This window comes from Macrotis lagotis, chromosome 4 (genome assembly GCF_037893015.1).
Source record: "Macrotis lagotis isolate mMagLag1 chromosome 4, bilby.v1.9.chrom.fasta, whole genome shotgun sequence".
In the NCBI taxonomy this organism is placed as follows: Eukaryota; Metazoa; Chordata; class Mammalia; order Peramelemorphia; family Peramelidae; genus Macrotis; species Macrotis lagotis.
Genome location: NC_133661.1, coordinates 24,463,604 through 24,488,210, shown reverse-complemented (window position 1 = coordinate 24,488,210; position 24,607 = coordinate 24,463,604). Strand labels below are relative to the sequence as shown.

General features: G+C 41.8%; 1 protein-coding gene across 8 annotated transcripts in view; it reads left to right on the top strand.

The window, feature by feature from the left end:
• The window catches only part of JMJD1C (jumonji domain containing 1C), a 204,624-nt gene that overhangs the window by 133,508 nt on the left and 46,509 nt on the right, over positions 1–24,607 (top strand). The window contains exon 3 of one of the 8 annotated variants that reach the window (XM_074232355.1): positions 4,912–5,064. The exons of the other annotated variants lie outside the window; for them this stretch is intronic. The gene's annotated coding sequence lies outside the window, so the exon portion shown is untranslated. The remainder of the gene's footprint in view (positions 1–4,911; positions 5,065–24,607) is intronic. 8 annotated transcript variants of the gene reach the window in all.

The window sequence follows — 24,607 nt, the reverse complement described above, 5'->3', positions numbered from 1 at the left end:
TGACCTTTGATTATCCCTATTTGTTAACTTAATGCCTTCTGGTAATTGATTATCTTTTAGATATGTGGTAACTAGTACTAATAAGAATTTTTTTGAACCTGTTGAAGATCCCTTGCAAACAGATCTCATTTTGTTATCTACTAAGAAACGGCTTTTCACCTTAAGGTCTCTAGTGTGAATTGTACCCAAATTAGTTATGTCTCAGAGACTTTTTTCCCATGTGATAAATGAATTAAAAGCCATCATTTCATTCTGATTTTTGGTAAGGAGTTGGGAGAAGCTACCATCAGAGGGGATATAATTTTCAGGGTTTTTTTTTTTTTGTTTTGTTTTGTTTTGTTTTTTGAGAAGAAAAAGAAATGAATGACAATAAAATTAAACCAGTCTTCTTGAGACCCTGTAGTCCTGAATGAAACACATTCATTCTGTCACTTTGAAATAGTCTGCCATGGTCTGTTTCTGTGTGCACATAAAGTCCCACTTCCGCCTTTAGTTTTCCTGATTCGGGCTGGCTGCTTCTTTGAAGTAGAGGGGGGAAGGGGAAAGTACGGAAGTAGGAGGGAACTCCTGGGTTTTTCTACTGGGGGGGGGGGGAGAACCACCTTGGCTACTCTTGACAAGATACAGTACATGTTTTTTAAAAAAATAATCATTTAACTTTGGACAGCTTGGTTGTGTTTCTCCTTTTCTAATTAAATGTCATTGAAGTATTTGTATTTAAGAAATTTGCTTTATGGGAACACAGAGGTTGAAAGTGTTACCAGTTCATTTTGTGAAAAGTGACAGCAATAAAATCAAAAGCTGTTCTTCCAAGTCACATGGAACCCTTCTGTTGTGGTTTTTCTGACTGGTTCCTAAATGTATACCTGAAGCATAGAGGTTAGTTGCTCAGTAGAGGAAATGGAAGAGATTACTTCTTAACCTGAAAGTTGAGAGCTCCAACTTCCTTAAACTGGCTAGGTCTGGCATATTTGGGAATCTTAGAAGCTGTTGGACAAAGATCGCTCAAAAAGCTGTTTGTCCCAATGTCTATGAATGATAATTTTGTGTTTTAGTAGGTTTTTTCCAGACATTTGCTGTGATAATTTCTGTTATTTCGTTCTTCTGTTCCAGTTGTTTCATGGGTTGTATTTCCTAGAATCAGAATCACAACTTTTGGAACTATATGAATGCTCCTCCTTTAGGCTAGTGAATTCTAATGAGCTGATGCCACTTCAGTGCCAAGTCATATATGTTTCTATGGTTCTTCTCATTCTAGAGAATTTACATCTGTCTGCTTAAGGAAAGGCTGAGAGTCGGATTCCTCTCTTACCTTAATGGTTTTGTAATGTTCTGCCCTGCAGAACTGGCCTTGGCCATTCTATTTTCTGTGCATTTGGCTGGAGTAAGATTGCTAGAGTTTTAGCCAGGGAAAATAGTCCAGTGTGACCCAGACCCAGGTGCTCCTACCTAGATTGAGTCAGCTCTTGATCCACGTCCAGCTTCCAAGTCAAAGTCTGAAGCTGATAAGGCTGTCTTTCCAGTTTGAGGCTCTGAATCCCTTAGAATTGCTGGTGTAGATCCCATAAAATTTTCAAATGTTGTTTCAGAGTTTGAGCTTGATGATGATACTTTTTTCAGTTGTTTTTGACTTTTCATGACAAAGATAACTGGAGTGGTTGGCCATTTCCTTCTTCTCATTTTATAGATAAGGGATTGAGGCCAGCAGAAGTTAAGTGATTTACCCAGAGCTACCAAGGGTCTGAGGTCAAATTTGAACTTGGATCTTCCCAGCTTCAGTTCCCACATCCTTATCCAGTGGGTCACCTAGTTTCCTCCAAAGTAGCTTGACTAGTTTTCAACACGGTCCAACTCTGTGCCCAGCTAGAAGTCAAAAGAAAGGATAAGCAGATGAATTCAAGATAAATGAGGAGGAAGAGAAGACTGGTCATTTCAGGTTGAGCTGAGTCAGCAAAGGCTTCCCCTAGGAGGGAGGGCTGGAGCCTGAAGGCGGCTGGGACTTGTCAGAGATTGAAGGAAGGAAAAGGAGGGCCTTCCTTGCTGAGGCCCAGAAGGCAGGCATGGGTGGGCTTGTGTCTGCACAGTTGACTTTGCAGGGGAGTGCAATGAGATCAGTCTGAACGGGAAAATCCTAGCCTGGCTGGACATTCCTTTAAAATGGGAAACTCTGAAGCCTTTGCATTTTGTTCTAAGGTCATGGGGAGTCAATCACTGTATAGTCTTAAGATTCTTTTGGTATTAAGGAGCAGTGGAGAAAGACTGGAGGCCAGGAGAGAGCCCTTGGCCTCTTATTTAAAAGCTTGAAACTGGGGAGTAGCCAAAGGGAAGTCTCTCATTAGGTCTTAGGGGACTGGAGGCCATCATCAAACAGATGAGGTCCTTTGGACCTAGAGAGCTCTGAGGATTATAGATTTAGAAATGAAGAGAAGTTAGAGGTCACTAAATCCAAGAATTCTTAACCTTTTTTGTTCATCTTGTGGACCCCTTCTCAGAATATTTTTCAGTTGTATAAAACCTCATGTGAGTGCACATGCATACCTATGTGGGTTTAACTGCACAGGAAACCAACTATAATGAAATACTGTTATTAAACTCTCTTTTTCAGGTTCTTAGATCTTGATGTTGTCTACATACTCCACACCCCACATACCCCTTTTATAAATGAGGAACTTTGACTTGACCACAAGTTGTAGATGACAGCCAGAATTTGAACCTAGGGTCTCCAGCTCCAATTCTTGGACAGTTTCTGTTAAACCGATCTAATTGACTTACTCAAGTTTTGCAACCATTAAAAATGAGAAGTAGGATTTGAATTCTTGTCCTCTGGCTGCAAAGCTTGTGCTCTTTCCACTATACCACTCTGACAAAGCAACTTTGGGGATTTGGTGGTGGTGGTGGTGGTGGTGGTGGTAGTAGTGGTGGTGAGTTGTGCTTAACCCTCAGGGACCTCATTTGATGTTTTCTTGGCAAAGATACTGGAATGGTTTGCCATTTATTTCTTTCTCCAGCTCATTTGACAGATAAGGAAACTGAGGCTAACAGGCTCAAGTAACTTGCCCAGGGTCACACAACTAGTAAGTGTCTTGAGACCAGATCTGAATTCAGGAAGATGAGACCTCCTTACTCCTAGGCTGGAGCTCTAGGACCAACCCCTCCCCCACCCCGTTGCCCTGTGTTTGTATGTCTATGTCGTAAAATAATCCGTTCAGAGCCAGAAGGAAACTTTGAATCTCCTCGTCCACCTCATTCCTCACATGAGGAAGCTGCCCACTTGGGTTCTGGGGTCCCTGTCCACTCCAGTGTGGGAATGAGTTCAAGCTTCTGCTGCTCCTTTAGAGCTCTGGGTTCGAGATGAAGGAGCAGGGAGTGGCCTGTGCCAGAGAACCACAGAGCTATTGTTGATATGTGTAGATAGATGAACACATATACATCTCCGAGCAAATGTTTACTTAGAGCTCTGTGTCTGGGCAGGTGACCAGATGAAGATGGGAAATAGGACCCAGAAAGAGAGGAAAGCCAAGGAACAAACACCAGACAGGGAGACGGATGAGGCCTGGAGAGGATTCATTTAGAGAAAAGAAGGTGCCAGTGCCTGAGAGGTCTCCTCCAAGTTCACTGTATGGAGGCTGCAGGATGGAGGAGAGGGATGACTGCTTGGGGGGGAGTCCCACTCCAGCTCCATCAGTGGCTGCCTCTGCCTCAGATGAGGCTTTCCCTGCTCACAGGAGTAAATTGGCTAAGCTTCCAGATGTGTTCTGTGTGATCTTAGACCAGTCATTGAACCTCCTCCTTTGTCAGGAGAGGAATCCAATCTATAGAGCCTTCCAGAGGCCTTCCAGCTCTACAGGATCTTGAGATAGAGGACCAGCAGAGGTCAAAATATACCAAAGGATGCTATGCTTGTCCTTACCAGCAGAATAGTGTATGAAAAATAGTAAATTAGGCCTTCCTACCAGCCTTCTCCTTTCTGATTAAGGACAACATTTTCAGAAATTAGTAGGTTTAATCTTTTTTTAGACAAGAAAATAAATCTCATTATTGGATTGATGGAACTTTTACTTTTCTATTTTTAGAGGTTTTCCCCACCTGACACCCAGAATTGTACTTGTGACTTAATGAATGGTCAAAAATGTTACCTTTTAAAAATTGCATATACATACACACTTTACTTTTCCACAACTCCTCTCAACTTGTGTTTTCCTGATATCAAATTACTGCCTCTATTAATTTTGCTTTTTAAGAAAATAGATCTTCCTTGTCTTTGAAAATCTGTCAAGTTCCATATACTGTCCCTTTAGGGTAGACTCATTGGAAATTTCTTTTCTTAAATGATTCAGGTTTTTAATAGGAACTTAGTTGAATAGCTACTCTGGGTATTATTCTGAAAATTTTCATAATCTATAACAATGAAAAATATATAGTTAAATGCAGAAAGGCCACATCATTATATAGGTTAATTTGGGAGGCAAGTAACATTTATATTAAGACCAATACTATATGTTTATGTAAGTCCTGGAGAAAAGTGTTTTGAGAACAAAACAAAAAACCATAATTTGAGATATATGACAGATTTTGATATTTAAGTTAAACCTCTTGATATCCCTTGTGAACATCAGCATAATTAAGGTGGTAGGAGCAGGAATACTCAAAGAAGGTTGCACAACTCTATTTTTTCATCTCCCTGTCTAATAACTTGGTAATTTCCAGAATTCTGCCTTCAAAGTGTAATAAATATTCATGTCTTTAACTTGTACTTTAATATTTAGCTGCTGCCAAATGGGGGAGGGGGGAGGGGGAACTAATCTCCAGAGGGATTTCATTCTACAAATACGAAAGGAGGGCCTGTGCATCTCCCAGTAGATAAAATGGAGTTTTGTTCTTTAATATCCATTCGGTCTTGGTCTGTTGAAGGAGTATCATCTTTGGAGTCCTGTTTGGAGTCCTGGGACCATTGTTCTGTTCCTATCTCTGACACTTCAGACCAGAATTTCCACCAGCTCTTTATCTGTTACCATGTAATTGGCATCATCTGTTAGCAACTCATCAATAGCTGGTATCAATAAGGTATGTGCCGCTTTTAATTCTCAATCTAGCACTGTGAGAGAGATACTTCACAAGTCATTATCCCCATTATTTTTCCCGTGTGGAGACTGAGGCTCAGGGAAGTTATTGTGTTCCCATTCTCTGGAGTCCCTAAGGATCCCAACCTGCTCCCAAATCCAATTTTTCTCACATAAGAGATATTCTGCCGGAGTCAGTTCAGGGAGATCAGTTCCTCAGGTGGGATTTGGCCAGGGAGCTTGGCCTAGAAAAGCAAGGAAGACGCTGAGGATGACTCTAAACTATGCACCAAGTGGAGTTGGGTTTAAGCAAAGATGAGAGAGGAAAAGAGAGAAGGGTTCCCCAGCAGTCCTGGTCCTTGAGAGACCCTCAGGTCAGATGCCAAGTTTCAGGAAGCCCACGACTCTTTTGAATTCTCTTCTCTTAGAACTTCTCAGCAGTCAAAATAACTGACCAGAATGCTGCTTATTGAAGTCCATCCAGCACTTGACACACAAGATCTGTCATCCTGGTCGGGTAGGCACTGTTAGTACCCAGATGGAGCTTGGCCAGGTGATGACAGCCAGCACTTGTCTGACAGGGGATGCACAGGATCCCCTGGCTCGTGTTTACCACTCAATCACAGCTGAGAAGGGGTCGCCTAGAGCCGGGGTAAGACAGTGAGCCTCTCCAGAGATCTGATAGGTTAAGATGAGGAGCCTTGTCTGAAGAGCTGGTGCTGGACAAGAGAGAATCGCCATAGAGCGCCTGGCCCAAGGGAAGTGCCGTCTCAGTGTGAGCGTCGGCTGCTCTAACTCTATTTATGGAGCAGGAGAAGCCCTCCTCTGGGCTGGGGGTGGAGAACTGGCTTCAGCCGCCCTGACATCTGAGGAACGGCCAGGTCCCGGACACTTGTTAGACTGTAAGCCAGCTGGATGAGGGGACCGTCAGAAAATCTCATGCCTCTTGAAGCCCTTTTTTAAAAATGGACAGAAAAGAGCAGAATTAAGGCCAGAAAGAAGGACAGCCTAGTTGGAACAGCACAAAAACAGAATCCTCTCAGGGAAAACTCTTTATTTTATTTAAGTTCAAAATTCCAGAGGAAATCCAGGTTGTGAGGTCCTAGAGCATGGCAGCTCTCCTGCTCCTTGTCACCATAGCCTCAGTTCTAAGCCCAGGGTGCTGGGGAAGCTATCAGGTTGTATTCATTCCCTAGCCTTGGGGCAGCCCAATGGCCCCTGCCCTCTAGGACTCTAATCCTTCCAGCCTTTTGTCTGGGCTTTTCTTGACAAAACTACTCCAGCTTGTTTTCCAGGTGAGAAGGCAAGGTGAAGGGACTTGCCCAGAGTCACACAACTGGCCCGTGGCTGAGACCAGATTTGAATACAGGAAGATGAGTCGCTCTGATGCACCCCCTCACACTCTCCCTAAATCTTGAATGGCTTCCTCCAGTTTCTAGGATGAAGTGCACAGTCCCATCTTCTTCTGGAGGCCTCCCCCTCCTCTTTGTCTTGCTTGGTGCTCCCTGTCTAGCTTCGTCTTGGAGAGTCTGGGCCTTTCAAAGTCATGTTTTTTTTGCAAGGTTTTGAGTTAATTTTTTTCCTTCCTCTTTTTGACAGAAGGCAATCCAAGGCTAAACATATATAATCATGCTGAACAGGGATCCATGTTGGTTATGTTGTGAAAGAAGAATCAAATGAAAATAGAGAGAAATAACATAATAGAGAAGACAACTTTTAAAAATGGAAGGGAATAAGCTTTGATCTGCCTTTAAACTCTACCATCCTTCTCTGGACATAGATGGTGTTTTCCCTCACTGGTCTTTTAGAATTGTCCTTGATTATGGCGCTGCCAGGTGTTGCCCTTAGCATCTTCTTACCCAGAATCTTACCCAGATTCTGCATCAGTTCTTGCAGGCTTCTCCAGGCCACTGTGAAGTCCTGAGCAGGGACCTTTTCAGATTGCCACCCCCCCCCATCCTATCCTTTTGCTTGTCTTGAATCCTCTTCTCTGCTTTTCCCATCCCCACCCCAGTAGAGTGAAACCACTCTCCTTTAAACTGCCCCTGTGGACAAGGCAGGGCAGTCAGTGTTTGGGCCGCTTCTTCCAGGTGCCCAACGTTGTGCTGAGCTCCGAAGAAAGGCCAAGGATGTCCTGCTTGCAAGGAAGGCACAGTCCCATGAGTTTCAGGGACTTAATGGAAAGTCACTAACCTGAGCAGAGCTCAGAAGGAAGGTTCCACCATCCAAAACCATTGATAAAGAGATCTTTTTATGGCAGCAAAAGGCTAGAAGCAGAACCAATGAAGGGGGGCTAACTCCCACAGCTTCCCTCCTCTGGAAGGAATGGGATACCTCAGCTATGGTTCTCTCAGAGCAGCTTCAAACTCCCCACCTTGCCTTCACCAACATGGGGATGTCATGATATTGTACAGAAAGAGATTATTATGAGACATTAAAAGACCCTGCAGAGTCTCCGGAAATCTTGCAGCATAGCTCAGATGAACAAGTTCGATAGAATTGAGTAGTTGTTAGGTGTGAGGGCTGTGTGAGGAGGGTCATGGATGACTTGACCCCTGCGAGCCAGAGCAGCTTGCTACCTGGCCTAGGATCTGGTTAGGGATGTGGCTAGATTTAGGAGGCATGGCTGGGGTTGCCAGGGGAGAGTGGAATGCTTGGAGAGACCCAGCTGGGGTAGGCAGGGATCTGAGGTGGACAAGAAACTCTCCACAAATAATGAAAAGGTCTGGTCTGAGCAGGAGGATCACCAGAGGTGAGCAGCGCTTGCAAATGAAGGGAGGAGGGAGGTGGGCTGGACAAAAGCTTTCAAGAGAATCGATTTAGTAGTGACCAAGATGATTTGAGAACCTTGGAAAAGGATATTGAACCACAGACTCTACCCCCCCCCCCCCCCGGGAGCTTAGTCCCTTCCCAGTATAACCGTCCTCCACTGGTGGCTCTCACTTGCTCTGGTCATTCCAGTACTGGCCTTCCCTTCCTCAGTGGTGCGGCCTGTTGAAGTCCTGGCCTTCCCCAGCCCTCCCCAGGCCACTTTGAGTTTTGTCTTTGGAGACGAGGCCAGACAGCAACTTTGTCCCCAAATAAGTAATGGGTGACTGCTTCCCCCTTCCCCTCACTGTGGCCTCCTCCTCAGCGGCTCTGCTGCCTTACGGCAGGCCTGCTTCTTGAAGGCCCCTTTCAGCATTGGCCCCCACTGATGCTGACAACATGCCTTACTTCCCTTCTCTCATCTGCTCTTCATGGGGCTCAAGTGAAATGAGACTTTCTCTAAGTAGCCCTGAGCATGTGACCTAGTGTCTTAGCGGTCAGCCAGTGGTCATTTGGATTCGAGCCAGGGCTTCCTCCTTCCACACAGGTCACCCTGGACGGGGCCCTGTGGTTGTGTCCGTCAGCTTGAGTGAGGCGGGTTTGGTGGGGGCAGAGGCTGGAGGCCTTCATAGCATGGCAGGGGACTTGGCACTTGGAACTCAACAATCATTTCTGTTGAATGGAACCCATCCAGTCACACACACGTGAGTGCACATGTTGGTGCCTAAGGGTTCAAGTGAGCCATTTTTTGGTCTTTGTTTCCATGAATGTTAATAGTATGTGGACCTCGTGAGTACTGGGATGCTACTGACAAACCAGTCAACATGCATTTATTATATGCCTACTTTGTGCCGGTCACTGAGAATAAAAAAACAGGAATGTTCTTCTAGTAAAGTTTAAAAATAGGTGCAAGTCCCCAAAAGGGATGTTCGTAGAGGGGTGAGAAGTGAGGTGTAAATATTGTGAGTCAGGTGATCCAGGGAAAGCACTCCAGACATAGGGCCCTTGCAAGAATGCCAAGCTGCCAGTGCTGCAAAAAGTATGAGAGGAGGAAGATGGGGTGGAGCAGTCTGTAAAGGCATCGCAGAGGCGCTGGTGTCTGATAGACAGTCCAGAACTTAGGAACAGAGAGTGTACCCCCATGGGCCTTGGCGACAAGGGAGGCGGGAGCGGAGGGTCAGAGCAAGGAGAACCTCAGTTGAGAGGGACCATCTGAGGAGAGATACAGTGATGGGGGGGTAGCAGCCACACAGTTTAGCACTTGATTTGAACTGGGAATGGAGGGTCTGCTCTGGTGGCTGGGAGGGGGCTCCTGTGGGCAGGCTGAATGGCCTCCCTGGCAGCCAGTCCTCTGGTTTCACTGGGGTCCACATCTAGGAGTCAGTCATCTGGGTGGAATGTCCTCAGCTTAGAGGCTGCAGTCTGGAAACTGCCCAGTGGCCAGAGGGACATTTAGATTTTTTGTGTGGTTGGTTGGACCCCTCTCTTCATTTCTGGGCATCTTAACATGTCTTCTGTTTGGAAAACCCCTCATGCCTGTATTTGCCCCATATGCCCCATTTGCCTGAGCTTCACTGGAGCCTGGAGCCCTGCTTGGGGAGGGGGCCCCCTGGCAGGATTTACCTTTGCATCCTACCACTTCTGCCTTCCTTGAAGAGAGCATCACATTGGGTATGAGTGTTTGTAGTTCTTCAAGGGCATTAGGAATATCCTTTGGCATCTACTTCTTTAAGAAAGAAAAAAAGAATAAAAGTGACATGTTGAAAATTAGTGTTTTAAAAAAAGAAAAGGATAGTCCCTTCCAGCTGTGAGTGGAAACAGTAGGTGCTGCTTCCAACCCCTCCTGCTGTCTTAAAGAAGAAAGGGCTTCCTCTGTTTGCCATTTTTCCATTTCTATTTCCAATTTTAAATAGTTAATTATAAAATTATTTTCCTTGGTTTAAATACAATAGTTATTTTCACAGGGGGAGTGAAGGGACATGAATTTGAAGAGAAGGCAGTGAGGAATGGTTTTTGGAACTTGGCATTTGGGCACAAAAACTTGTGATTGCAAATTAATTGTAAAGCATTGGGTCGTTTTCACTTGCAGGAACAAGTAATAATAAAAATTAGTCAAGATGGCTAATAATGACATGTTAAACATGGAGGGTACTTAAGGTTTTTAGAAGCACTATCATCAATATTAGTAATCTAAACTAGTCATGTAACATTTAACAGAGTAGTCTGTTGAATTAGTGGTAGAGCAGCTGGGGACAATCACAGTGGATGAATGCTGGGCCTAGAATCAGGAAAATCTGAGTTCATCTAAATGCAGACACTTTGCCTTTTTGCCTCAGTTTCTTCAACTGTAATACTCTTCCCCCCTTTGTTGGAGGATAAAATGAAATAATAATATTTGTAAATGTCACTCAGCACGAGGTCTGGCACATCCGTCTGCCCAGATAATTCTTCGTCCTTTCCCTTCCCTTTTGCACTTAAGTGAAACTTTCTTCTTCAAAGTGACCATCTCTTGGCTGCCGAATCTGAGAGACTTGCATCACTTCTTACCCTCCTTGACCTGTCTGCTGAATTTAACATTGTTACCCATATCCTCTGCTAGATCCTCTCTCCTCTAGATTTTTGTGACCCCCTCTACCTCTCTCTCTTCTTTCTCCTTTCCCACTTTAATCATCTTGATTAAATTCTGCATGTCTCTCAAGAGTTCTGTCTTGTGCCTGCTTCTCTTTTCAGCTCTACCTTCTCTCTTGGTTACCTCATCAATTCCCAAGGCTTGAACTGTCTTTCTGTAATTTCAAGATCAATTCTGTATTGTATTGTCAGGAAAATATAATTAAATATATGATAGTTTGGTTTCAGGTAGAAACTTAAGATGTCATTGATATCACTAAGCAGTTCTCTCAGAGTCAGTCTTCTTGGTCTGGGATCAGACCGTCATGCAAAGTAAGTGACTGTCCAACACGGATAAATACTGATGAACCAGTTTTGTGAGTTTCTTTCCAATTGCATGCCGTAGTTTAGTCAAAAGTACTCTTCGTTCAATTTGTTTTTCTAACGTGGAGAGTTAAGCCAGGCTTTTGTAAATTATTATATATTTTTGTGGAGGAAACTACAGTTTTAGGACTAAAGAAAAATTTATCTTAAGTATTTTCTAGCTTGGAGAATTGTGAAATAGCTATTAGGGTATTTAACATTATGTGTATAAGAGAATTAGTGTGAATTCCTGTCCATTAAATTCATTCCTTTATAGACAAGTATCATAGTAGATTAGGTATATCAAAACTGATAAGAATAAAATAGGTTATATTTCCTAAATTTCACTTCCTTTACCCCCATCCCTCCCCTACTCACTCCCCTGTAGGATTGTCTTGATTCAAAGAAGTCAATTTTTACAACTTCAACACTGGGTTGGAAAATGGGGAGGAGGGAGCGAAGAGGCCGTGCTTAGTGAACCCAAGAACATTTCTAGTTTTATAGCAGTTGAAGCTGTTGGCCATTATTATTCACATTAAAACATGTACCCAGTCGTTTGACAACAGAGCTCTCTTAATTCTAAATCTAAGCAGTCAGCAAATATTTTAGAGATTGTGAGAAAATGAGACAATCCCTGCTCCTTAAGGAGTTTATGTTTTCATGGAAGTGGCCATCATTACCCTTCTAATAACTGTAGGGTATGTATAAAGTAAGGAAGGCACGGGGGGGGGGGGGGGGGGGGGCGGTTAGGAGCAATCAGGAAGGACAAGGCTGAAGATTATACCTACACCGTATCTTCAAAGGCAGTAGTAATGTGAACGTATTTCGGGAAAATGGCCAGTCTCTTTTAATGCTGAAACGTTCAAGCTGATGAAATTTAGGATTAAAATACTTAGATATGCTTATAAACATCAATGGCTTTGCCCTCTCAGAATACTAATAATTGTTGTAGTTAAAGATAAAGGTTTACTGGAATACTTGCTAATAATTCCACCCAGATTCAGAATGGTATAATTGTCATCCAGTTTTTTTTGTTTTTTTTTTTTTTTGTCAGTTGAAAACTTGTTGGGGCAACTAGGTGGCACAGTGGATAGAGCACTAGTCCTGGAGTCGGGAGTACCTGAGATCAAATTTGGCCTCAGACACCTAGCTGTGTGGCCTTGGGCAAGCCACTTAACCCCATTGCCTTGCAAAAACCTAAAAAATTTGAACTCAGGTACTCCTGACTCCAGGGCCAGTGCTCTATCCACTGCGCCACCTAGCCGCCCCTATATGCCAACTTTTAAAATCCAACCAGCTCACAAGATCTGGATTCAAATCCAAGATCAACTCCTTCTTGTGTGGCCTTGGACAAGTCTCTTGACTTCCCTGGTCCTTACTTTGCTTGTCTGTAAAATGAGGTCCTGGATTTCTGATGTCCCTTCTAGTGCTAGTTCCCTGGACCCTTGTGTAAAAATCAAAGAAGAGAAAGAACCATCTCTTCCCTTTCCTAGTTTGTCTCCCAGGGTCGGGCCCAGCATCTGCGACAAGGGGAGAAGCAGTATTAGCAGAAACTTCAAGACCCTTTTTTGCTACTTAATGAAACATAACATTTTGCTGAAGTCCAGGCCTCTCTTGTCAGCACACAGACTCGGGAGCTCACAAGTAGCCTAATTAGATGAGAGATGTTGTCAAGCCGCCTCTCCCTCCCACCCCCACCCCCCACACACCTTGTATAGCATTTTAAAAGTCCAAGAAAAATGCTCTTAAGTACCCACTATGCCCTATGGTTGATAAAGAAAAGAAACTGCATCCATCTTCATTTCCTTATTAGATTCATAAACTCTTAGAGCTGAAGCAACATTATGCATAATCTAATCCAATCCTGTTGATTATAGTAATGATTGAAACAGGCCTAGGGAGATTGTGGTATATTAAACAAGTCACTCCTGGGAGCATTCAGGCTTGGCCTTTGTTACCAAATTTACATAATTTCTGTCATCATTTTGTTTCACCCCGTGTTTCAAGGAAGGAAAAGGGAAGAATCCACTGGCTAGACAGGGAAAGAACTGAATGGAAAGACTAGGTTGCAATGAGATTTAGAGTCCTCCAAGTTTGTCCTGATGTCTGCTGAGGTATAAACTCAAATCTTCACAATCTTTTGAAACAATTTTATATGAAGCCTACACAGAACTTGAGGAAGCAGCTGTTTCTGTCAACCTCCCATTGTCCTTTCTGAAGACTTCTCCTAGTTCCTATCTCCTCTACACATTTAATATCTTCCCCTTTATTGCCTCATTACCAGATCAAGATAGCCAGACAAAATAATGATTTGGCTATCTCTTAAGAGAAATTATTGGAAAGTTAACCTAACGGGCAGCTAGGTGGCGCAGCGGATAGAGCACTGGCCCTGGAGTCAGGAGGACCTGAGTTCAAATCCTACCTCAGACACTTAATAATTACCTAGCTGTGTGGCCTTGGGCAAGCCACTTAACCCCATTGCCTAGCAAAAACTAAAAATAAAATAATAACATAAAATAAAAAAGAACCTAAAGCCACCTCCCACCAATGAGGGATCAAGAGAAAATTAACCTAGAATCAGAGATCATGGTGGCAAGCAGGAAAAGTGAGACCTGGAACCATGGTGAAGGGTGGCATCCACAACCAGGTGATCAATAACTCATGACAAAGTTAGAAAACCTCAGTGAAGTTCAGAGTTTAGATCTAACCCCCTAAATTGAAGTAAAACACCAGTGGGTCTAAACCAAATCCTACGAAGTATGACGAGGCCCAACATTGGCCTGCTAAGAGGATGTTTAACTTACAAAGTCATGGTGACACATGTGGCTCTCTCCAATGGGGGAGGGTGATCTTTAGGAAAAGGGCAGTGGGTTTGTCCTTCTTGGCCACAGGGAGAAGGGCTAGAAACAATAATAGGATGTGTAGAGAAGCAGATTTCAGCTAAGATAAATTAAAACTTCTTAACAGAACTGTCAGAAATTTGAAATGAGTTAGCAATCCTTTACAGGAAGTTTCAAGGAGAGAAGAGATGGTCACTTGTCAGAGGTGTTGCATAGAGAGGGATCTTGTATGAGAAAGGTTAGGGCCAAAGTTGGTCAGTCAAACCCCTGGCGCATTGGATAGATTGTCTGTGGAGAGCCTAGGGAAGGTCAGGGGAAAGAACTACAAGAGAATAAAGGCACAATTTAGTCTGGAGGTAGTATCACAGGTCACTATACAATAATACCACAGGGCTCAGATCTTACAGGTCATGCACAATTTTCCCTCCTCCATTTTATAGATTAGAAAATTTGAGGTGAAGCGACAGCTGAAATCCAAATCTAGTGTGCTTTCCTCAGTCCCTACCTCCCAAAAAAACTAATCATGAAAACTTACAGTGACTACAATTCTTGTATGAGAAAGAGCATTTGAACATTTCATTAAGTGTGGTTTTATTAATTTGAAGCATAAATGTGATAGCTGAGTGGCTTATTAGCCAGGACAGTTCTTGAGGTGACTATTAAGTCTCAAGCTTTCTGCAAAATATTATGGAAAAATAATGTAATTTTATCTCAAGTTGATCTTTTTCTGTAGAGAAACTACTGTCCTTTAGCTTAGGCTTTTGAGTAAAAATATTTGTTGATTCCTTTGGAAACAATTAAATGATTCCCAGCCTTTTATGAGTTTGAGGAAATTGAAGTTGAGGTGACTCAGTAATTGAACTTGTGAATAACTTGTGTTGGTGAATTAAAAGAAAATTATCTTGGGTCTTGAGCATGAAAGAGCTCAAAAACAACTTAATCCAACTCTTTCATTTACAGCTGAAGAAACTGAGGCCCAGGGCCACTCATGACCTCTATCCTTCCTAATTCTTGAAAAGTTTTATGACAGGGATACAGAAATACTTGATGACTTTTGACCTGAGAGAATCTTGTTCCAGCAGGCAGGAAGGTGCAATTAGATGAAATAGAGAGAGAAACCATTTTTATCTGGAAATTATGTGGGGTGCATGAAATCCACAGTCAAGATGAAAAGAAATGCTCATAGTTTAGGGACTTGGCCAAGAAACTGAAATCCACTGACGAGAAATTTGTTCATCAAGTACAGTGAATGGGGGTTTGGCTAAAAGTAGGTGTGGCTAAGAACCAGGAAACCATGTGTGTGTTCTATAATATTTTTGTGTGTAAAAGTACAGGAGCCAGATTTTTTTTTTTCAAGAAACTGCTTTAAAAATCTTGGGACTGTCCTTTTTTTTTTTTTTTTTTTAAAGGTTTTTGTAAGGCAAACGGGGTTAAGTGGCTTGTCCAAGGCCACACAGCTAGGTAATTAATTCTTAAGTGTCTGAGACCGGATTTGAACCCAGGTACTCCTGACTCCAGGGCCAGTGCTTTATCCACTATGCCACCTAGCTTCCCCCGGGACTGTCTTTTAAAAGGAATATTCACTCCACTATTTCACCAGCATTAGTAGAATTTCATATGAACATACTTTGATGTTTCATCAAAATTTTCAAATTCACTTTTTTGGTATATTTAAAAGTCAGTTATTTGTGCCACAGTCCCTGAATTGGAAGGAGATGCAAACCCATCTAGTCAAACCTCCAATGAATGATTCTCTATCCTCTGCTTGGCAGACCCCCAGTAAAGAGTAGATTGCAGCTTTCTTTGGGGGGGGGGGGTGGATGTGTGTAAATCCACTGGGTTGCTTTATTATCCTGTTAATGCTTCTTTCTGAAGTGATGTTTTCTTAAAGTTTTAATGCCTCTTCCCCCCTTTATAAACACTCTTAGTAGCCCTCACTAAATCTTCTTCCAATTTAAAGAAAAAGAAATCCTAGTGTAAAAATGTATATTTAAGTACAACAAACTCCTCCATTGCGCTTCCTTGAATTGTATCTGTTGGGGGATTGTCTGTAGTATGGTGAGGGATCCATGGCCCCTGAGTTCTTGAGGCTTTCAAAAGTAACCAAGAGTGTTGAATGAGTTGGCTGGCTCTGCTCTCTTTGCTCTACATTCATTCTGAAGCCATCTCCCCCTTAAGGTTATGGAGCTTTGCTAAGACAGTTGTTTGTGTCTTCTTCCTTTGTCAAAGGGTGCACTTCCCAAAGAGCTGCTTTTGGTATCCTTCCCCTCTTCCCTTATCCTTTGATTCCAATTGTATGTCTCAAATTCTGGTTCTGTTTCCTTTTCTTTTCCAGCATCCACCCTCTGAAGTCAGACTTTCTTTTGCTTGCACCTCCTCGCTATTATCCTCCCTCTCCACCCATTCCACCACTTTTTCCTGTCGAGGCTGATATAGCTGTCCCTAACTCCATGTGTGTGCTATCTTCCTTTACTTGAGGCAAGAAGGAAGTTCATTTGATACCTACTACCCCCAACCCTTTTCCTCTTCCCATGTACCCAGGTTATAAGAAAGAATAATTCAACATGCTCTTTTCTTTATATTAGTGACACTCTTTTCCTGCTCTTAAAACTAAAAGAATAGCCGCTCCCCAATAGATGTGTCAAAATATAGGAACAGTTCTCAAAAGAATTGCCAAGTATTAGCAACCACTTGAAAGAGTGGTCCATATGACGAATAATAAGAGAAATACCAATCAAAACAACCCTGATGTTTCACCTCACATTCTATAAAGTGGCAAAAATTACAAAAGTCAGTGTTGAAGAGATTATGAAAGAATAGACTCACACATTGTTAGTGGAACTTTAAAATGGTATAACCCATTTTTGAAAAGCAGTTTGGAATAGGGCAAATAAATTAACTAAAATGCCCACACCTTTTGAACTTGATACTCCATTCCTGGGCTTATATCCCAAGGAAGCCATCTTTCCACAAAAAGTTTCCATATTCTCCACAATCTTTATAACAGCTCTTCTTATTACAGCAAAAAAAAAAAAAAAAAATGGAACAAAGTAAATGGCAAAGCATTATAGACCTATGATCAGTTTTTATGAATAAATATGCAAGGAATTGAAATGAATGCAGCCCATCATCAGGGAGCAAACTTCGCCCTCTTCTTTTGGGCAGGAAGATCCTCAAGATCCAAAATATAGTCTATCGACATTCATTTATAGATATGTAAAAATGCTTGCATCTTCAGTTGTAGAGTTATTCTCTAAACTTCTAGGTTGATAATTCTATACAGTGTCATCTATGTATATATGTAAGTGTGTGTGTGTGTGTGTGTGTGTGTGTGTGTGTATGTGTATTTTCAGCCATAGTTCCTGAATTGGGGTTTTATTGCAGGGCTGGCTTCTACAGCCTACTATACTTTTGTTTTCCCTTAGGTCTCCTCAGACCCTGGTCTGAACTCATCCTCCTAAGGTGTGAACATACTCAGAACTGATGGGGTTTAAGGACCTGAGTGGTCTTTCAGCTCCCCTTTGCCTGGAGGGAGGATCCTAGGCTGAGAACTACTATGGAAGGATAACATGCAAAGGAGAGCTACTGTGGGGAAAGCTAGGCAGTGCAGGAATATATTCATTTGAAAATAGGATGATGATGATATTGGTCCTGTTTTTTTGTTTTAGATTTTTCTGAGGCTATGGGGTTAAGTGGCTTGCCCAAGGCCACACGGCTAGGTAATATATTAAGTGTCTGAGGCCGGATTTGAACTCAGGTACTCCTGACTCCAAGGCCAGTACTCTATCCACTGTGCCACCTAGCCACCCTGGTCCTTTGTTCTTGAAGATCGTGAATGACATCAGAGAGTTGATATATGAATTGGATTTGAATGAGGAGGGGCTGTGTTAATTCACCAGCCTCACTTTCTCCTCCAGAGCCAAGGAATCAGGATGGCTGGAGCTGGCCCTGGATGCAGCACAATCAGGGTTGAGTGACTTGCCCAAGGTCACACAGCTAGTCATTGTCAGGTGTCTGAATCCAGATTCAGACTCCCATCCTCCTGACTTCAGGGCCAGTCCTCTATCCACTGCACCACCTGGGGAGGCTGATGATGTTCCGGACAAGGGCAGTGGATGACTCCCTTCCCTGAAAACCCACATGGCAAAGAAGTATAGAATTATAATTCGTGAAATGCCAATTTTTCCATGTAGGTCCCTTAGTCTGATATTTAGTGTCACATAATGTATTTCAAGAAACAAATTCTATGCTAAAGTCCTTAAAAAGTAAACTTTATGAAATAAGTTGAACAGTGTGTATGTATGTGCGTGTGCGTATACACATATATGTCAAGGAATGGTGATATACCTTTTTAGAAGAGCTGATGGTCTGTGAAATGGATGTGATTTTATTTTAGCTTTTTTAAAAATCCTCACCTCTTATTTTTGTACTGTAATTGTTGGTGAGAACTCATGGGAAATAAGTAGTAGACTGGTTTTGGAAACTGGATTAAGAAAAGATGATTAGAGAATAAGGACACCACACTAAAAGCCATGATCAAAAAAGAAGCTGTATATCTTTCAAGAACTGGTGAAAGAAAACTGCCCAGAACTTTTAGAACAAGGCTGCAGAGTAAAAAGGAGAAAGTACCTGGCAGTCACCTTCTGAAAGAAACCTCAAATTGAAATCTCCCGGACAGTGATAGCCAAAATCCATGGCTTTCTAGTCACTTCAGTAGGGATGAACAAAAAAAGGGTGACAAGTGTCTCCAGCCAATGAAGAACCAATTGTGCTTGCCCCAAAGAAGGATTTATACTATCGGGATGTCATTGTAAAAAACTAATAATTTTGAAAGAATTCAGTCTGATCAGAGAGGATTGATGAATTTTGAATACTGCCTACTTGCTGAGAGAAACAATGTGAGACCCACAAGCGTATTTGTGTGTACTTTGGGTTATTGCAGGGTCTGAGTGGAGAATAGGGAAAAGGGGCAGATAGATGCTGGTCACCTGGGGCTGGGTTTATTTTTTCAAAGGAAATAGTTTAAATGCTTCAGTAATGAAGTAAGGACATTTAAATTTCTGAGAGAAATAGTGATGGATATTTATGCATGGATATTTTGTCTTCAATTTTGATTATTAAAAAGATTATTGATTTTAGAACCAGAAGGATCCTAGAGATCAAACAGCTCAGTAGTGAGTGTAAGTTCTCCTAGTTTGTCTATTGCTACTGGTAGGAAGTGGCGGGATGCTTTGCCCTGGAGACCCCCCAGAAACCCCCAGACACTTAAAAGTCCTTGGACCGGGCCACCTCTCTGAGCCTCTGTATCAGGGTCTGTAAAGTAGGAATGATAATAGTTCCTTCCTCATACTTGAGGATTAGTGCAGCTGGGTTTATAAATCACCTTGCAAATCAGAAAGCTTTTTCAATACTTCCTCACCCTCTCCTTTGCCCTGATGAATGATAGTCAATTCTGTCTCATCCTCAACACAGCTTCCCAGCTGATAGTTCCTATAATATAGGTCTAATCATTTCATCTTCCTGTTATAAAAAGTTTGTAGTCAGGAGCGGCTAGGTGGCATAGTGGATAAAGCACCGACCCTGGAATCAGGAGGAACTGAGTTCAAATCTGGTCTCAGACACTTAATTACCTAGCTGTGTGGCTTTGGGCAAGCCACTTAACCCCATTTGCCTTGCAAAAACCTAAAAAAAAAAGTTTGTAGTGGTTCTCTCTTGCCTGTAGAGTCAAATAGGAATTCTGTTCTGCATTTAAAACCCTTTCCAAGAGGATTTTGACCCTCTTTTCCAGGCTTTCATGTGCCTCCTTTGCATTGCCCCGTACTTCAGCCAAATGAGGTTTGCTCTGCTCAACCTCTTCTCCAAGCCTCCTACCCCCAATACAACTTACTCATCCCTTCTATCTCTTAAAATCCCTTCAATGTGGAGGTCAGATACCTCCTCCTGCATGAAGCTGCCCATGTCAGTTCTTTGGAAATTGCCTTGTATACATTCTGCAACTATTTATTATATGTCCATGTTACTTCCCCTAATCTGATGTATGCCATTTGGGGGAAGGTAGGGACTGTTAATTTAGTATGTGCTAGGTGTAAAACCAGCAACTCCTTCCAGTTTGTCAGAAATGCATTTTTTTTATTTTGTTGATTTATCAAGTTTTTTAGAAATCTTTCTCCTAGATTTTATTTCACTCATGTCTTCTATTTTTCAAAAAAGCAAAACCAGGGGGTGGCTAGGTGGCGCAGTGGATATGGCCTTGGAGTCAGGAGTACCTGCGTTCAAATCCAGTCTCAGACACTTAGGCAAGGCACTTAACCCCTTTTTCCTTGTAAAACCCTTAAAAAAAAAAAAAAGCAAAACCAAAATGAGATTTATAAAGGTTTGTAAGACCTATAATATCTACCCAGCCTTGCCCACCCAGCAGCTGAAGTGAATTCTTACTAAAAGAAAAGGAAGGTCAAGATCCCTATGGGTGAGGTTTTATATGGTATTAATGTGCTAGCAGTAATTAGGGAGAAAATAAATGACCTTCCTGTTCTTCTGCTCTGAGATACCTGGTTAAATATCTACCTAGAAAATGATTACAGTACAGAATCATTTATAGAAGGTAGAGAGGAATGGAATGTTGGAGAAAAATATGTGACTTATTTTTGCAGTTGAATTTGAAGAGGCATCAGAGCTGGGCCTCTGTAGCTTAGTTGTTTGACCTAGAAACCTATGAGCTGAGTACTGACTGGTGTTTTCCTTTTAAGACATTAGAGCTCTTAGCTCAGTCACTTAAAGGGGGGGGGGGGGGTCCCTTGTACTTGACTTCCCAGTTTATGTCTGGTTTAGTTGGTTAGTTTTTGTGAGTAGTTTTTTAATTTGACCCAATATTTGGAACATAGAAAAGAAGGGGGTTGGCTATTTTTATGATGACCTTGGAATGGAGTAATTGGCAATGCATGATATTTTTATAACTGAAGATAGCTAAGTTATGATGTACTCTGACTTTAGAAAAGACTTGTTCCTTTGGCTTAAATCTACCACCTTTAGACAATCAAAGCATTTTGTTTTGTTTTGTTTTGTTTTTTAAGAGAAGCAACAGGTCCAGAAAGGGTGGAGAAGCAGCTGGTGTGTTTAAGTAATGTCTTGATCAGATTGCGGTTCTGACCTCTTGCCCTCTCAGTTGAGGGGGTCTGATCCTATTTTCAGCTACCCGCTTGTTGGACAGTCCTCTGATGTACACATCAGAACCTCACTTTGCAATGCAATAGTCCAGGAACAGTGATTGATTTTTCTACATCCAAATGCAATACCAAAAATTGAAAATCTTGACTAGTGTCCTTTGACTTCACTGTCTTTCCCTACACCACTCCCTCCACAGATTCATATTGAAATTCTCTCCTCAGTTGGCAGACCGAATTGAATGACTTGAAGACCATTTCCTTCCCTCCTGCCTTGAGGCCACACTTCTTCTGCCTGGTTGGTCCAGCCCTGTGCTTCCCAAATGCCCCCATCATAGTCAAAGGAGGGCATAGTGTTAGGATTTTTGCTGTTCCTGCTTTTGACCTTCACTGACTCAGGGAGATGTTAGGTTTTGGGGTTTTTTCTTTTTCCTACAATTGCTATAAATCAATAAGATAGCCACATGTTGGCTATAGTAAAGTATTTTTTTTTCCTACCATTAGTATACTACCATACATTGTGTGTGTTTATTTAGAAAAGTGAAAGGGAACTTAAATTTAATCATTTACTCAGGGTTTTCATTTTTGAAATGAAAACTACAAGAAAACCAAAGTGAATTTTATTTCATTTATTTTGTTTTGGCCAATTCTGTGTTCTGTGCAATGTGGCATGACAGCCTGTAACTGTGTGTGTGTGTGTGTGTGTGTGTGTGTGTGTGTGTGTGTGTGTGTGTATGGGAGAAAATAAATGACCTTCTTGCGCTTCTGCTCTTCTTCTGTGTATGTGTGTAAATTATAAATGGGTGTGCATTAAAATAAACGTAGACCTCCTCCCTTCCCCCTCCCGTCCCCTTTGGTGCCTGAGGCCTTCCAGTGAGCACAGCCGAGGAGAGGAAGGAAAACATGCTAAGGTTCAGATTCTGGCTGCTGACTCACCTGGTCACCTGCTTCTTGCCTTGAGCGGGACTTGCTCCTGCTACACCTGTTTTACAGGGGCAAAACAAGGCATCTCAGAAGACTCCAGGCAGGAAATCCTGAGCTGGACTTTCTATTGCACAAGCCTCCATTTCTCTTCTTTATCAGCCTTATCAGGACTTTGCTATTTGTTAGTATTTCTACTAAGATTGTAGTAAAGATCTGATTCTTCTTCCAACATGTTCAGTATTCATTTATGTTAGCATGGTTATAAACAAATAGCTTAGATCAGATTGCTTTCTGTCAGGGTTAGGGAGAAAAATTGTAAAATTCAAAGCCTAACCCAAAAAAAAAAATGGCAAAAGCTATCATTGTATAAGGTTGGAAAAAACAAATAAAATATTTTTAAAATGTTTTGAAAAAGAACATAGTCAAGGGGGCGGCTAGGTGGCGTAGTGGATAAAGCACCGGCCCTGGAGTCAGGAGTACCTGGGTTCAAATCCGGTCTCAGACACTTAATAATTACATGGCTGTGTGGACTTGGGCAAGCCACTTAACCCCGTTTGCTTTGCAAAAACCTCAAAACAAAACAAAAAAGAACATAGTCAAGGAACAGAAAAAAAAATCAATTCAGCTTAGTGAATTCCTTGTCAAAAATTTTCATTGGAAGGAGGGTAGAAGGTGGAAGCTTGACATTAAAGTCTTCAAGGTAAAAGGGGTGCTGCAAGGTATATCAGGCTTGGAGTCAGAGACCAGAGTTCAAATCTAGCCTCAGACACTTCCTACCATGTGACCCTGGGCAAGTCACTTAACCTGTTGGCCTCAATTTCCTCTCCATAAAATGAGGATAATAGAAACACCTCCCTTATAGGGTTGTTGGGAGGATCAAATGAAAGGTTATTTGAAAAGTTGTTCAACACACTATGTTAGTTATTTTGGCTAACAGTTTGTGACTTTAATCCTTAGCCACTATCCCAGATAAATGAGAATTTTCAGTTTTAATTTAAAAATTACATGTTTGTGTGTGTCATTCTATGTAATCTCACCATCTTTGGAATAATCGTCTAAGCCAGGGAGACAGCATTCATAATAGTTCCATTTTACAGATGAGGAAGTGAAGATATTGAAAACAAAAATGGTTTACTCAAGGTTGCACACCAAATTGGTGAGCAGAACACAGAGTTGAGCTCAGTAAGCTGAGACTTCTCAGTGATATTATGGAACAGTTCTTGTAAGTGTACTAATTCCCTAGACACGAAAGGCTTTTTTGGTAGGTCTTCAGAGGGAAGGGAGTTTCAGTTTGATTAGAAGAGAGTATTGGCAGTCGTTATCTGAAATTCTGTTTCTTTGAGACCTACCAGTTCCAAGACTTTGTGCTAGTGTCCCTGTCTGTTAAGCTAATGAGCTTGTTTAGGCCTAACATATCCCTCTGTTTCCTGCTTCCCTTCTTTCTTAACCTTTTCAGATGAAAAGCTGTTAATTCAGTCACACAAACCCTTGGTGAGGAAAATTCTCAACTATGCAGAGATGCCCAATTTTATATTTATATCTGTCTCTAAGTTGAAGATAACAAAACAGCAGATAATATTACTATCCATATTATTGTCTGAATAGTCAGTCACCCCAGGGAGAAGTTGGGGGAAGAAATGACCTTCCAGCTGTTCTACTCTGAGATGCCAGGCACCCTCACCAGTATCTACTCCTTCTGTCACAGCTCACACCTGTCTCTTGTATCCCCCACTCTCTCTTCATTTATAGATGACCTCTGGATAGTGTCCAGGTTTCCTCAGTTTACCCAAGCATGATTCTTGTGCAATTTAAAGGTCTTGAATCCAATTAGTCTAAGACCTGTGACTGACTGACTGAGGCAATAAAACAATCAGCCCACCTTTATTCTAGTCTAGAGTGTCCAGCCTTATAGCTTCTCTGGGCCTCATAAAGAACTTAATATTTATTTATGACTACAAAGTAACCCATATTACCAATGAGTATAATAATTAAATGTAAAAAAACCACGTGAATGACCTTTGGGAGCCACAGGTTGGATACCCTTGCTCTAGATATTGAGAGAGAAATAGAGATAACTCTTCAAGACCTAGACCTATTGAAATCAAGCAAATACCTATGAAATGACAGAGATACAAGTAAGTCCCAAATAAAAATATTCAAAAGAAGTTTCTAATGATTAGAAACAAGGTCACTGAAAGCTGTAGAGAATCAGTAACACCCTCATAGCGGAAGTGACAGTAAGCTATTGAAAAGTAAAATTGTTAATTTTGAAGGGGGTCTCTTTCCTCCCCAAAAGTCTTCAAAAGGCTGAAGTAGTTGTTTTGTTGTTTCAGTTGTGTCCAACTACCTGTGATCCCATTTGGGATTTTTTTGGTAGAGATAATGAAGTGGTTTGTCATTTCCTTCTCCCTCTTATTATAATTACAGATATAGCAATGGAGGCAAACAGAGTGAAGTTGCCGTAGTGTGTGAAGTCAAATTTGAACTGGTTTTTTTTATTCCAGGCCTGGTACTTTGCTCCCTACCTGCCCTTTGGAAGATTAGAAGACCACCTATCTTATAAATGGGATTCTTGTTTATAATAATATCTCATTATTAAGTTTAGGAATAAGGAAACTAAGGTAGGCAGATGGGAAATGATTTCTCCAGAGTAACGTGGGTCTGAATCCAGATTTGAATTTGGGCTTTTCCATGTGCAAGTCTGTTCCCTGTGTCAAATTATTTTAAGACTGGACTAGTATATTAATTCGGTGATCTTGCAGGTTTTCCAAAATTATGAAGAGAATCATGTTTTATAAGCCTGCTTTTTACTCTTTTGGTCCCCCTCATGGAGGCATCTTGGTTG